This window comes from Triturus cristatus, chromosome 7 (assembly GCF_964204655.1).
Source record: "Triturus cristatus chromosome 7, aTriCri1.1, whole genome shotgun sequence".
NCBI lineage: Eukaryota > Metazoa > Chordata > Amphibia > Caudata > Salamandridae > Triturus > Triturus cristatus.
Genome location: NC_140590.1, coordinates 58,629,544 through 58,643,149, shown reverse-complemented (window position 1 = coordinate 58,643,149; position 13,606 = coordinate 58,629,544).

Genomic DNA, 13,606 nt, shown 5'->3' with positions numbered 1-13,606 from the left:
TATCAGGGCGGCCATCTTTGAGTAACTAGACCACAGTCAATAACAACTAACCTATTGAAATGTAATATTTAGAAAAATGTGTTCTTTAAAATACATTAGTGCCGGGACACTCCTGGGAGTAGCCGTGCGCTTTATAAATACCCGTCATAACATAACATAACATTTATCCTTCCTTAGTTATCTCAGCATGTTGGCTAATGAAAGTCCTATGCTATGCCAAGTGGATTTCTATGCCAAGGACCGGAGGCTCTGATTATGCTTCTCATTTTCTTTACTGAAAATTCTCAGCAGCCAATAAGATGAAAGTAAAACAAATAAACACTACAATACCCATGAACACTTACTGGGTATCACATGACAACCATAGAGTAACCCCTATATAAAGAGTACAAGAGAATACCATATCCCCTTTCTTTGCTGCTCCGCGCATACATGCTAACATTTCAGAAGAGCAAAGTGGGAGATTTAAAAAAAAAAAATCCGCAGAATGGGGCCTTGAATCGGGTTACTGTCATGTATGGGCTTTGGAAGTGTGCTGCTGCAGGACTGGACATTTGAAACGCAAATGCACGTTTTTTTCTTACATTTCAGAAGCATGGAGGGCAATGGCAGGAAGAGAGAGGGTGATGCAAGTGTTGTGCACTGGCCTGGCAGGTTGCTGGCAGTGCATACACCCCCCCTGGTGTGTGGCAGCCCGGGCTGAAACAGCTTCCCAGGCACACACACAGCCGCCCAGAGTACTTCACAGGTCTTTAAAAGACCATTTGCTTGTTAATGGGGCTTTGTTGGTTTTTCACCCCTTCTAGAACCCCTGCATCCCCACTCAGACTATTCCTGGAAGAATTAGCACGTTACACAATACCAAGCCCTGTCAGCTGAAACTCAAGAGGAATGGGGTTTTTGCTTTCAGGAATCGGGAGGCGGGAGACTAGCCTTGAAATCGGTAGTCTCCCGCCTGAATCGGTAGGGTTGGCATGTCTGGCTCCGTGGCCAGTTAAGTGCATTTACCTCTTGCTTATTTGCATTGTCTCTGTTGTTACTGTATTATTTCCTAGCGCGTTTCTAGTACTGTTGCGCTTGCCTTTGATCTATGTTACATTGTATCTCTGTGTCCGATTGTGTCACTTTTCCCCTCCGCTAATCCGTGCAGCTTAGCGTAGTTGACGGGACTTCCCGTTCAGCCTGCTCGGATCGCGTGTGGGTTTCTCAGTGCGCAACCAGCAAACTGTTTCTGCCGACCTTTTTCTCATGCTCCTGTGGGTGCGCGGTCTTACTGAGGCTGTCGCTTTCCCGCTGTCTGTGGGAGCGTTTTATCCTCCCCGGTTCGGATGCTTGCCGCCCGCGCTTTCCTTTTGTGGAGTGGGAGTGCAGAGGTGTGAGGACGCACATCGCTTCGACACGCAGTCCTCTTTCTGGCTTCACAGGCGGCTCGTACCGCGCATGCGCGGCGGCCATTTTCACGTTTTTTTTCTTTAGCAACCGGGTTTGAAGGAGCGCGGAAGCAGCGCTGAACTTGCTCTACACCCACTTGCCTGTTCAAGACCCCAGTGATGCCCTTTTTCATATTTGGGGAATTGGGCTGTATAACTATTGCATAGGCATTGGCTAGAGTGGTCTTTCTTGGCAAGCCCTCCCTTCACGCTTTATTTTATTGGCATGCGCTGTTATTCTTTCAGTGTCTCGTGCATTGGCTTGTTTGGGGTTCGCCACTCCCCCTTACTGACTTGTTGTTCTATTTCTGGTTGCACTTTCTATAGTGTTTCAGTGCACAAAATCTCCTCCAGTGGGTATAAGTGTCACTTTATTGTGTCAACATTTCGGATTTTTATTTTGATGTGGAGTATCTTGATGAAGGACCCTCTGGGTCACTGGAGCAGGAGCTTGTTGAAGCTCTTGATGTGGTGGTTCAACAGTCCGTTAACAAAGCCCTGGTCCGGGCTATTGAACCTTTGAAACGCCAATTATGCTTTGCAACAAGGCTGGCTTCCTGGTTCTACCAGTCGTCCCGCCACTAGTGGGAAAGGTGTTATAAATCCTCACGTCTCTGACTTCGCCAGGTTAGCCAAAGCCTTGTCTAATGACCACTCCTATGTTTCTTCTTCTAAGCAGGCCCCTGCGTCTGGCTCTCCTCACGGGGATGACGGTGATACTTCCTCTGATCCTGCTTCAGAGCCAGAAGACTCTTCTCCCCCTGCTAAGAAGTTGCGTAAAGAACGTTATGTGGATGCGACCTCCCATCCTAGACTTCTCACCTTTGATCCCATAGAGATTGTCCATCCTAATTCCTCTTCCTGGCTCCCGTCTTCCAAGGTTGCTGACTATGTGCAAACCCATATTCGCCAGGCGTTCAATCAAAATGTAAGAACGCGGTTGCATTCGGAATGTCCTTGCCCGGACTTTGCTGACAAGGTCGCGGATACTCCGGAGGTGGACCCCTCCATGCTCACTTACCTTAAAAAATACTCGAAGGATCCTAAGAAGGGGATTGATCGCGCATTGCGGTCTTGTCAGGACAAGTTGTTGGATTTAACTGGCCGTCTTACAAAAATCTTGGATCTGGGTTTTTGAGCGAAAGAGTCCGCTTCCGCTATTGATCTGGATGAGCTGATTGGGTGGGCTCAAAGGCCATCTGTAAATTAGGGAACGCGAATTACGCTAAGTCTTGCGAGCGCCGTTGCTCTATTCTTTTGAATCTCGACCCGAAATTGGCAGAGATTTCAACATCTGGTCCCTTAGCTCAAGGTCTGCTGGTTGGTCAGCCTTTTCTTAAAGAGCTGACAAAATTTGTCGCCACTTTCAGTGGCCTCGACAAAGCGCAAGGTTCACTCAAGCGCGCTTTTCAACCGGTTTTTGGCCGGGCCGGACGATTTCGTGGGCAGTCGTTCGGCCGTGGTTTCCCTCAAGGTGCCCAGCGTGGCTCTCAATTACAGCGCGGAAGATATCAGGATTCCGGCTATATCTCCTCCTCCTCCTTCTATCCCACACGTAGAGCTAGGAACAAGTTCAGGAAAGGCCATTATGGAGGTAACCAGGGAGGACAACAGGATACCTCAGCTTCAGGTGAGCTTGATTTCTTTTTCCGAAGTGATGTTGGGGAGGCAGGATAAAATGTTTTCTCCACAATTGGCAAGAGATCTCGCAGAATGCATGGATCCTGGACACTGTGCAGGGTTACAAGATAGAGTTCTTCAATTCCTCCTCTCAAACTCTTCCTCCACTCCCGGTGGTATTTTCCCTTCAAGATCAGGCCTTTATTTCCAACAAAATAGAATCTCTCGTTCAAAAACGTGCCATTGTGCTGGCATCTCCTCACCCCCAGGGTTTCATCAGCAACATTTTTCTAGTGCAGAAGAAGGGGGGTGGATCCAGGCTAGTTTTAAATCTCAGGGAGTTCAATGGATGGGTCGTATGTCGACACTTCAAGATAGAGGGCATCCATCTTATTCACGATCTTCAGGAAGGGGACTGGATGGTCCGTCTGGATCTGAAGGATGCGTATCTGTCTGGGCCCATTTACGCACCTCATCATCGTTTTCTTCAATTCCAATGGCAGGGAGTCTGGTACGAGTACAAAGTCCTCCCCTTCGGCCTCTCGTCAGCACCTTAGTGCTTCACAAAACCTCTGAGGCCTGTAGTAGAATCTCTGAGCCCGAGGTGTTCGTCTCATTATTTACTTTCTGATGACATCCTCATCATGGCTCGTTGTCCTCGTCTGGTACTAACTCATCTGCATTGGACCATAGACCTTTTGCAGAGTCTCAGGTTTCAAGTGAACCCGTCAAAATCGATCTTGATTCCGTCTCAATCAATCGAATTTCTGGGTTTCCTGATCAATTCCCTCACTCGTCGACTCCTCTTGCCCAATCAGAAGATCAGATCGATCAAGAGAGAGTTGAGGTTGATTTTACACAAGCAGATTGTATCGTTGCGATCTGTAGCCCGGATCGTAGGACTGTTAGCTTCATCCATCCAGGTGATCTTCCCGGGTTCCCTTCACTACCGGGCATTGCAACGGCTCAAGATCCAGCATCACCAGAAAGGCCTCAAGTATTCATATCAGATTCCGCTTTCAGAGGAGACGAGGTGGGAGATGTTGTGTTGGCTGGAACATATGGAGTCTTGGAATGGACGAGCCCTATTCAGAGCCACTCCGGAGGTAGTGATAGAATCTGATGCCAGTCGGTGGGGTTGGGGAGCCTGTTGCGGTCAGTTATCTACGGGCAGCCGCTGGTCTCAGGAGGAATTGAATTTACAATCATTCAATCAATCAGAACATTTGTAAAGCGCACTACTCACCCGTGAGGGTCTCAAGGCGTTGGGGAGGGGGTGAGGGATGCTGCTACTGTTCAAATAGCTAGGTCTTGAGTAGTCTCCTGAAGGTTAGTAGGTGTTGGGTCTGCCGTAGGAGGGTGGGGAGGGTGTTCCAGGTCTTGGCGGTGAGGTGGGAGAACAATCTGCTGCCGGAGGTCGTTCTTCGGATGCAGGGGACGGTGGCAAGGGCGAGCTTGGTGGAGCGGAGCTGGCGGTTGGGGGTTGTAGGAGGTGAGACGTCTGTTGAGGTATGCCGGTCCGGTGTTGTGGAGTGCCTTGTGTGCATGGGTGAGGAGCTTGAAGGTGATCCTCTTCTTTACGGAAAGCCAGTGCAGGTCTCTCAGGTGGGGTGTGATGTGGCTGCGGCAAGGGATGTCGAGGATCAAGCGTGCAGAGGCGTTCTGTATGCATTGTAGTCGTTTCAGGAGTTTGGCGAAGGCTCCGAGATAGAGGGCGTTTCCGTAGTCCAGCCTGCTGCTGACGAGTGCCTGGGTGACCGTTCTTCTTATTTCGGTGGGGATCCACCTGTAGATCTTGCGGAGCATGCGGAGGGTGTTGAAGCAGGAGGATTAGATGGTGTTGACTTGCTTGGTCATGGAGACTGTTGAGTCGAGGATGAACCCCAGGTTGCGTGCGTGGTCGGTGGGTGTTTGTGCTGCTCTCTGTGCGGTCGGCCACAAGGAGTCGTCGCAGGCCGAGGGGGTGGAGCCGAGTATGAGGACTTCTGACTTGTCCGAGTTCAGCTTCAGACAGCTGTTCTTCATCCACTCGGCGACGGCTTTCATTCCTTCGTGGAGGTTGCCTGGAGCCTCTGGCGGGCTCATTTGCGATTCGCTGCCTATCTCCCCGCCAGACGAATTGTTGCATTCTTCTCCTCATGGACAATGTGTCAGCGTTTCATTATGTGAACAAGTTGGGGGGAATAAGGTCCCAGATTCTGGCAGAAATTGCCAAGGATTTCTGGCACTTTTACCTTCAAAACAAGATATTAGTGGTAGCGGAATATCTTCCGGGGAGCAAGAACCAGATTGCCGATTGGCACTCTCGTCATCTCCGAGATTTCAGCGACTGGAGACTCCATCATCGAGTGTTCCAGTCGTTGAATCGGCTTTGTGGTCCTTGTCAGATCGACCTCTTCGCCTCTCGCCTCAACAGGCAAGTTCTTGCGTTTTTCAGCTGGCGTCCGGATCCGGAGGCTCTGGCCACGGATGCTTTTCTGCCGGATTGGCCACCAACTCTGTGTTATGCCTTTCCTCCATTTGTAATGGTTCCCAGGGTTCTTGCCCGAACCAAACGTTATCAGTCAGAATTGGTTCTGATCACTCCTCTTTGGAGGGCTCAAGCATGGTTCCCTGTTCTTCTGGAAATGCTATCTGGACAGCTCCTCCTGGTTGCTTGGCGGGTTTCGGGGATCGCTGGAAAATCCCAGGCCTTTCACGAGACGCTACCAGCTTTATCGGGGAGGCTTGGGCTCCCAACACACACAAGTGTTATTCTTCAGCCTGGAAACAACGGTGTGGTTCGTGCTCTCAACGGGCGCTGGATCCCGCTACAGCGGATGTCTCCTTGATGGTGAATTTTCTCGCGTCCATTGCCTCTTCTGGTCTCGCCTATAGAACTGTAAATAATTTCCGGTCTGCCATCTCTGCCGATCATGTAGCGATTGATGGCAAACCAGCTGGTGAACATTCTTTGATATGCAAACTGCTCAGGGGTATCCGGTTGGTAAAATTACAGTGTCCTAAATATTCTGAACTCTGGGATGTGTCAACTGTTTTGCGCTTCTTGGAAGCATGGCCCTCCAATAAATATTTATCCCGTAAGCAGCTTTTTGCAAAATTGACTATGCTACTTTGTTTAGTGTCCTGTAAACGGGTTTCGGATATCCGCGTACTGGATCTAGCAGGTTGTAGATTTTCACCGGAAGGTGTTACTTTTGTGATCACCAGACGCGCTAAGTGTAATATCGCTACTATTACCTATCCGGTTTTTCCTGATAATCCTAAGATTTGTGTGGTACAATGTATTCGAGATTACAAGGTAAGTACTGCAGAATTCCGACATGATATGAGAGGTCAGTTATTAATTGCTCTGCAGAAACCATTCCGCCAAGTGACCCCAGCTACCTTACCCAGACGGGTACGTTGGCTCATGAGCAAGGTGGGAATAGATGTTTCTAAATTTGGTGCACATTCAGCTCATGGAGCTATGGCTTCTAAAGCTTTTTCTATGGGTGTCAGTTTATCAGATCTCATGAATGCAGCTGATTGGTCATCTGACTCTACGTTTAAGTCTTTTTACTATAAAACTATTGTGGATATTGCATCTGTCATGGTGGCGCAGCTTTAAACAAGCATAATCAGAGCCTCCGGTCCTGACATAGAATTAAAAATTTGATAACATACGTGACAAGAGTTTTCAATTCTATTAAGAACACGGAGACGAAGATTTTCCCACCCAGGAATTATGTATTGCTTATTGTAATTTTGCATTATCTACCTTGAGTATATATTTTAAACTGTGCCTATGTTCCTATGTTTTTTCCCTCCCCTTTTTCTGCTGTAACATACTTTTTTGGGGAGTAAGGTATTACGGCTTTATCTTTTCATTTCAGGATCGGATCTCAAATAAAGTTCACTGGTATTCCTCCATTGATTTTCTTCATGGTTTCAACATATCCAGAATGTATTGTTGATGCAAGCTTCAAGACTGCTTTCTGCGGCCTGTTGGACTAATGTTTTCATTCAGAAGTTTTGTTCTCTTTTCCATATTGTTCCCGGACTTGAGACTGTGTTTCATGGACTTAACGGTTTATTTTGATAAAGAAAGAGGATATGGTATTCTCTTGTACTCTTTATATAGGGGTTACTCTATGGTTGTCATGTGATACCCAGTAAGTGTTCATGGGTATTGTAGTGTTTATTTGTTTTACTTTCATCTTATTGGCTGCTGAGAATTTTCAGTAAAGAAAATGAGAAGCATAATCTTCGCCTCTGTGTCCTTAATAGAATTGAAAATTCTTGTCACGAATGTTCGCACATTTTTAATTCTATGCATGTCATGATGTTCTAATGATGAGAATGTTCTATAGTTGATCAGTTGTCGTTGCCTGCTTGCTGATGGATGGCATCTTTCCCTTGGAATACACAACTTGGAAATGGCATTCCTGTGTCCTGAGTTTATTACCAGGAACGCTTCACTGGTGTAGTCGGCAGGATTAACAGAGAAGATCCCAACACGAAGGATTGGTGAGAAATATCTTTTTTTTTTTAGTGTTCCTTGGAGTTATGAACTAAATTAGACATTTAATCTCACTTAACTGACAAGCTACTTAATATAAAGTCTTCCTGGAATCAAGAACTGAATGCGCTTTTAGTTATGCAGCGATGAAGCTACTTTTAAGTTGAATTTAAGAGCATCAACAGTTTTGTTCCTTTCAAGTGACTTACTTCCTTGACCCAGAACGAGGTGTGCTGTTAATACTAGCGATAACCTCTGGAATTTATGATTGGGAGACTTAAGAGGCTGTAGATTGGCTTACATTATCGCATCGTGAACTTTTAACTGTTTTAACATTCTCGTTTTGATGATCCTGGATAAGAAATTTAGGGGCATTTTAAGAAGGACATGCGATAATTATCGCTAAACGCGCATAGCGCATTTTTAAATATCGCCGTCTATCGCTGTTTTACTTCACCGTGTTAGCGGCATATCAGCAAAGCGTAGCACTTAGGCGAAGTAAAACACAGGGACAGACGACGATAATCAAGATTACCGAGGGAAATCTGGCAATAACAGAGAAGCTTGCTAATAGGGGAGTGTGGATTTAAGCTGTCAATCCACCTCCCATTGTGAATATAGCTAAGTAAAGTTGAAAGCAGGCGTTACAATCCGGCGATAAACGCAGTTAGCGCGGCTTTTCTTATCGCTGGGGCGGCATTGTAAATAGTGCGATGTTGTGTTTGCATTGTCTATCATGCAGACATTGCGAGGAACGCCCACTTTGCATGTCATTAGCGATAATAATCGCTGACATGCAAAGTGGAGTAAAAACGGCTGCCAACTCAAGGAAACACGCGTTAGTGTGTCCTTGATAATAGTGAGATATATTAATTGCCGCTTTTCGGACTAAAACAGCCGCTAAAGCGGCGATATTGGGCTTGATAATATGGCCCTTAAGCTTGTGGTGTTATTTCAGTCAGTCACTCTGTGTTTTGAAATTGACTGTGTTCCTTTATAATCTGTCAAATTGACTCCTTTCCGGTACTAACTTATGGTTTGCAAGGATATGATTTTTAAAGGAATAATCGTAGGGCTGCTTGAGCTACAACAGAACTTACATTCAAAGGTAAACATCGCATCAACGCTCTCTTACCTCATCAATCTTCAGAGTGTCCGAGGTCATCAACCTTGAGAGTGTTTGAGGTTCCGACATTCCGTGATCTTCTCAGCTTTGAGCTGTAATCTGTAGCTGCGCCCTTCGTCATCATGCAGCTGCGTGTGCGTGGCGGCCATATTGATTTGTTGCTTGGTTACTAGCAACAGCTTCCACGCTGTGAGCTTCTCCTCTTGGAATTGTAAGCTGAAGTTGTGCCTTTCGTCATCACGTAGCTGGGTGTGTGTGGCGGCCTTATTGGTTTGGTCGCTTGGTTACTGTCAACAAATTCCGCATTGATAATCTGGCATTGGCAATTGGGCGCGCACTGCGAATGAAGCATCAGTGACACGCACACTACTTATTGTAGCATGTTCCTGATTTTTGGCGTGCATTACAAATAAAACATCAGTGACACGCACACTATTTCGTTCTGGCATGTTCCTAATTTTTTAGGGTGCATTGTAGATAAAGCATCAGTGACACGCACACTATTTCATTCTGGCATGTTCCTAATTTTTCAGGGTGCATTGTAGATAAAGCATCAGTGACACGCACACTACTTAAACTAGCGTGTTTTATATATGACATCACAGTGACGTGCACACTTACTTATTAGCGTGCCTACTAAAAGTGTCTTCAGTGATACGCACACTTCTTTAAGACAGAGTGTTTTAAATGCTATTCCAGTGACACGAACACTTTATGGTTGTGGATTTCTTCTCTATATAATTGTTTCATCGTTTGCTGCTTGCAACACTTCAGTGGCACACACACTCTCTTGATGGTCATGGACTTCTTCACGTTACTTACTTAGAGCATAATATCCTATTGTTTGAACAACATTTGTGCAAAAGTTTAATTGCGTTTGTGTATTGCATTATAATTTGCAATATGCAGAATGTTACCGCAGCTCCTTTCTTTTTATCCAGTCCTGGAAGTCCATCCATACAGTGGAAAAAATGGAAAGTGGTTTTTGAAAGATATGCTAGGGTTTGTGGTCCTTCTCTTAGCGCTGAAAGGAAGTCCTCTTTGCTCCTTCATTGTTTAGGGTCTGAAGGACAAGATATTTTTGACCACTTGCCTGATCTTTCTCCCACAGAAGCCAGAGACTTGAATGACTATGAAATCTGTATAAAAAAACTTGACAAACGCTATCTTCCGAAGGTCAGTACGATATTGGAAAGATATAAATTTGCAAAGCGTATGCAGGGAAATGAGGAGACAATTGAAAGGTATGTGACTCATTTAAGAAAACTCGCTTCGTCATGTAAATTTGAGAATCTCACTGATGAGCGCATCCGGGATCAATTTATGTTCGGGTGCAACATTGAAAAGGTCAGAGAGGAATTGTGGTTGAGAGACGAGCCAACTCTCGATGAGGTTTTAACAGTGGCTAAGTGAATAGAACATTCCATTAAATGTGTAGCTGTCATAAAAAAAGATTCTGAGAAGGATATAAAGGTACATGTGGTCAAAGACATGAGTGAAAATAAAATTTTAAAGAATAAGAAAGAAGATGTTAAAACTTGGACTGAGAGAAAGTGCTACAGGTGTGGCAAAGCTGGGCAGCTTGCCAATGATAAAAAGTGCCCAGCACTTAACCAAACGTGCTCTAAATGTAAAATAAAGTGTCACTTAACAGCGTTATGTAAAACCAGACTTAAACCTAGGGTTAAAGAGGTGGAAATGTATGAAGGTGCTATGGGTGGATCAGGTTCAGAAGATTTTGAATGTGGACAGATAGTAATTTAGGTTGAAAACAAAACCAATAACAAATCTTGCCCCTTTGATGAGATTATAGTTGAATGGGAAAGCACTACGGTCTTATTTGACTCTGGTGCTAAAATCACAATAATCTCTAATGAATTTTATAATAAAATGTTAAAGAGAAAAATTACTTTAATGAAACCAGACATTATCCCCTTAGCATATGGAGGCGAGCATATAAAACTACAAGGATATTTTGTGGGTCTCATAGAATATAAGATTTCTCACGAGAAATGCACATGCGCGGGCGTCCGTGCATGCGCATTTGTGTGAAGAAGTTACCGGCAAGCAAGAAGAGGGAGCCCCGGGACGCCGCACTGCAGGTAAGGTCTTTTATTTACTTTTTCTATTCTTTAAAGTATTTTAAAATGAGGGCGGGCAGGCGGCGGGTGGCGGTAAGCTTCGCTTCGCAGCGGCGTGGGCGTAGCGCTGCCTGCTACGCCTACTTCGTAAACGGCGAAGCAGGCAGCGCTACGTGCACTCAGTGGGCGAAGCGGAGCACAACGCCCACCCTTAGTATGTTGATGAAGTCCATTTCATGTGGGGAAATGAAGTGGCCTGAGGCAGTGGAAATACAGCTTTAAGGAAAGCATTCTGGTCTTCCTATCACATCGTACAAGTGTTGAACCATGAAAAAAGACGGGCCATGGGGGCAAGCATTATCATTGGTAAATATTTCTTTCCATTTGGGCCTATTCATATCTCTTTTATGTTTGTATACATCCTTCCCTGTTCCCTTCTTCCTTTTCTTACACCCAGCCCTTTCAATAATATATTTAGTGTCATATGCTATTCTTTCTTGTACATCTGCATCAATAAATTCTTCACCAATTGATACACAGTCCTTGGGAGAGGCGTGTGCAGCACCTTCTACAATTTAGCAGGCCTTGCAATTGTGGAGCTATTAATGGTACACGCTGCATGTGTTGTCCAGCTGAGGTAAGGAGGGAACTCCAAATGAAGAAAAGAACCCAAAAATTATATTGGCATCCCCATACAAGATTTTAAAACGAAATTCATTATCTCCAAAAGCAAAAGAGGAATTAAAACATTGTACTATAGCTTGACCCAACAGAGGACACAGATTAAAATCTCTGTCACAGTAACACCTTTAGTAATCAAAACACTCATAGTTGTCAAACTGTGCCCAGGGATGTGTAATTCCAATAGCCCCACGCCCAGGACATATCCGTTTGAGGTCAAGGGCAACAAGCCTTCATGCATATTTCGTCCTTAGGACAAGTAGGTTCAACCCCTACAGCACACACCCCTTGGCTGTCAGTTTACAGTACCACACTATGGATCAGGGAAAGGCATAGTCTGCAATTAAGGTAATATTTGTGTCCATGTGTTAATGCTGTTCAACCTTGCATTTATTGTTCATCAATGCAAAGGCTTTATTATTAGGGTGAGCGCTCTAAGTAAATGTTGTAAGCTCAGACTGCACTACTGACAGTGGTTAGAGTATGAAAATGTGTACACACTTTTTCAATTTTTAGCAATGTGAGGCTATGTATACTGCTCTCAGAATGCTCTTCAATTAGATGCAAATATTTGCAGAAGCTCGAAAGCAAGAGTGATAATTCTTTGCTTTTTTGTGAGCCAGAACTGTTGCTTACTATTACCTTCAGCCCCAGTATGTAGATCTGCGGAAACGTGGCAACATAAGTGAATTGTTAGTATTCAAAGCCTACTATGGAAGAAGTCCTAACATAATCAGAGAGGCTACTTCAGAGCTTTTATATAATGACATTGCTGCCATAATTTGTCGCTGCATTACATGCCACAAAAGGGACAAGTAAATATTTTGTTGCAGGACAAGTATATTTAAGAAGCAACCTGCCCCATGAACATGTAGATATTTCATTGAATTCCACACTCCTTTATGCCAATCCCTACACCTTGAAACCTATTTTCAAACACCCTGAAATATTGCACCTATATATCAAAACACACATTAAATCTGTACACATTGTATCCTTGAAACATTATAATACGAAGCACATCATTACAAATGATCAATACCTAAACATAATATAAACACAACATTACTACTTTTCCTATTACTCCTATCCTTTGTGTCCCTGGTGAATGCACTGCATTTAGAATGCATTTTAGCACATTCCACCTTACACTGTAATTTATTACTCCAATATTCTCTCCAGCTCTGAAGAACATCTGCTTGTGAAGACGGCAGTGTTCCTGTTGTGGCTGATCACCTGTCCTCTTCTTCTTTGGACTCAGGGATGATGGGGCGGGCCCTTCTCCTTCTGCCTGAATACCTGAGTAGAAAGAAACTTCGCAGCGGGTGTTAATTTATACAAATATATGCCTTCTTACATAATTTCAATGCCACTGTGATGTCTAGTTGATGTGACCTATACATATATTAATTGATCAGGGAGAAGTATATGGGGCGTTAAGTTGTTGTCAGAACATTGTAATATTTGTGAGTGAAAACAGAGTGACCCATGGGCAATAAACTATTTTTGCTTTCTCTCAATTTATTACCTTTAAACAGTCCATTCAGGTATTGCTGAAAGTTGTTGCTGCTTTTATATCATAATGGACACATGGTCTAGCTGTCAACCAAACGTGTGGGGAAATGTGGTAGGCCTGAGCCTGTGGTATGATTAATTTTCCTATTTGTATTTTATTTCTAACCAGACACGAGGTGATGAAAGCAATAACATTGAGCCTATGTAAGCATACATCCCGAAGACAGGAAATCCAGTACACTTCTTGGAGACGCAGGGAAGAATCTAATAATAATAACCTCTAATCATTCATTAACTAAGAAAGCGAAGAAGAACCCAAACAGAAGATAGAAACTTTTAAGAGAGATAAAAACTTGTAGTGGTCGAACTGCAAAATATATGCAACCACCTCTAAAGTCTGCAAATCTAATTTTAGAAGGCTTCTTTTAATTCACACCTATTATTCTGGCAATACTGCAATACTGAGTATTGCTTACTCTATGCATACCATCCTTTAATACTGAGATCTACTTTATCTCTGCGCGTATTATTTATTCTTTTGTATTTTCCTAGTACTGGGGCATGTGGTGGCTACCTGGGGTAATCTTATTCCTACGAATCTCTGGTTGTCTCATATTTTGAAGGCTGCACACAGCTGTGCATATCCGAAAAC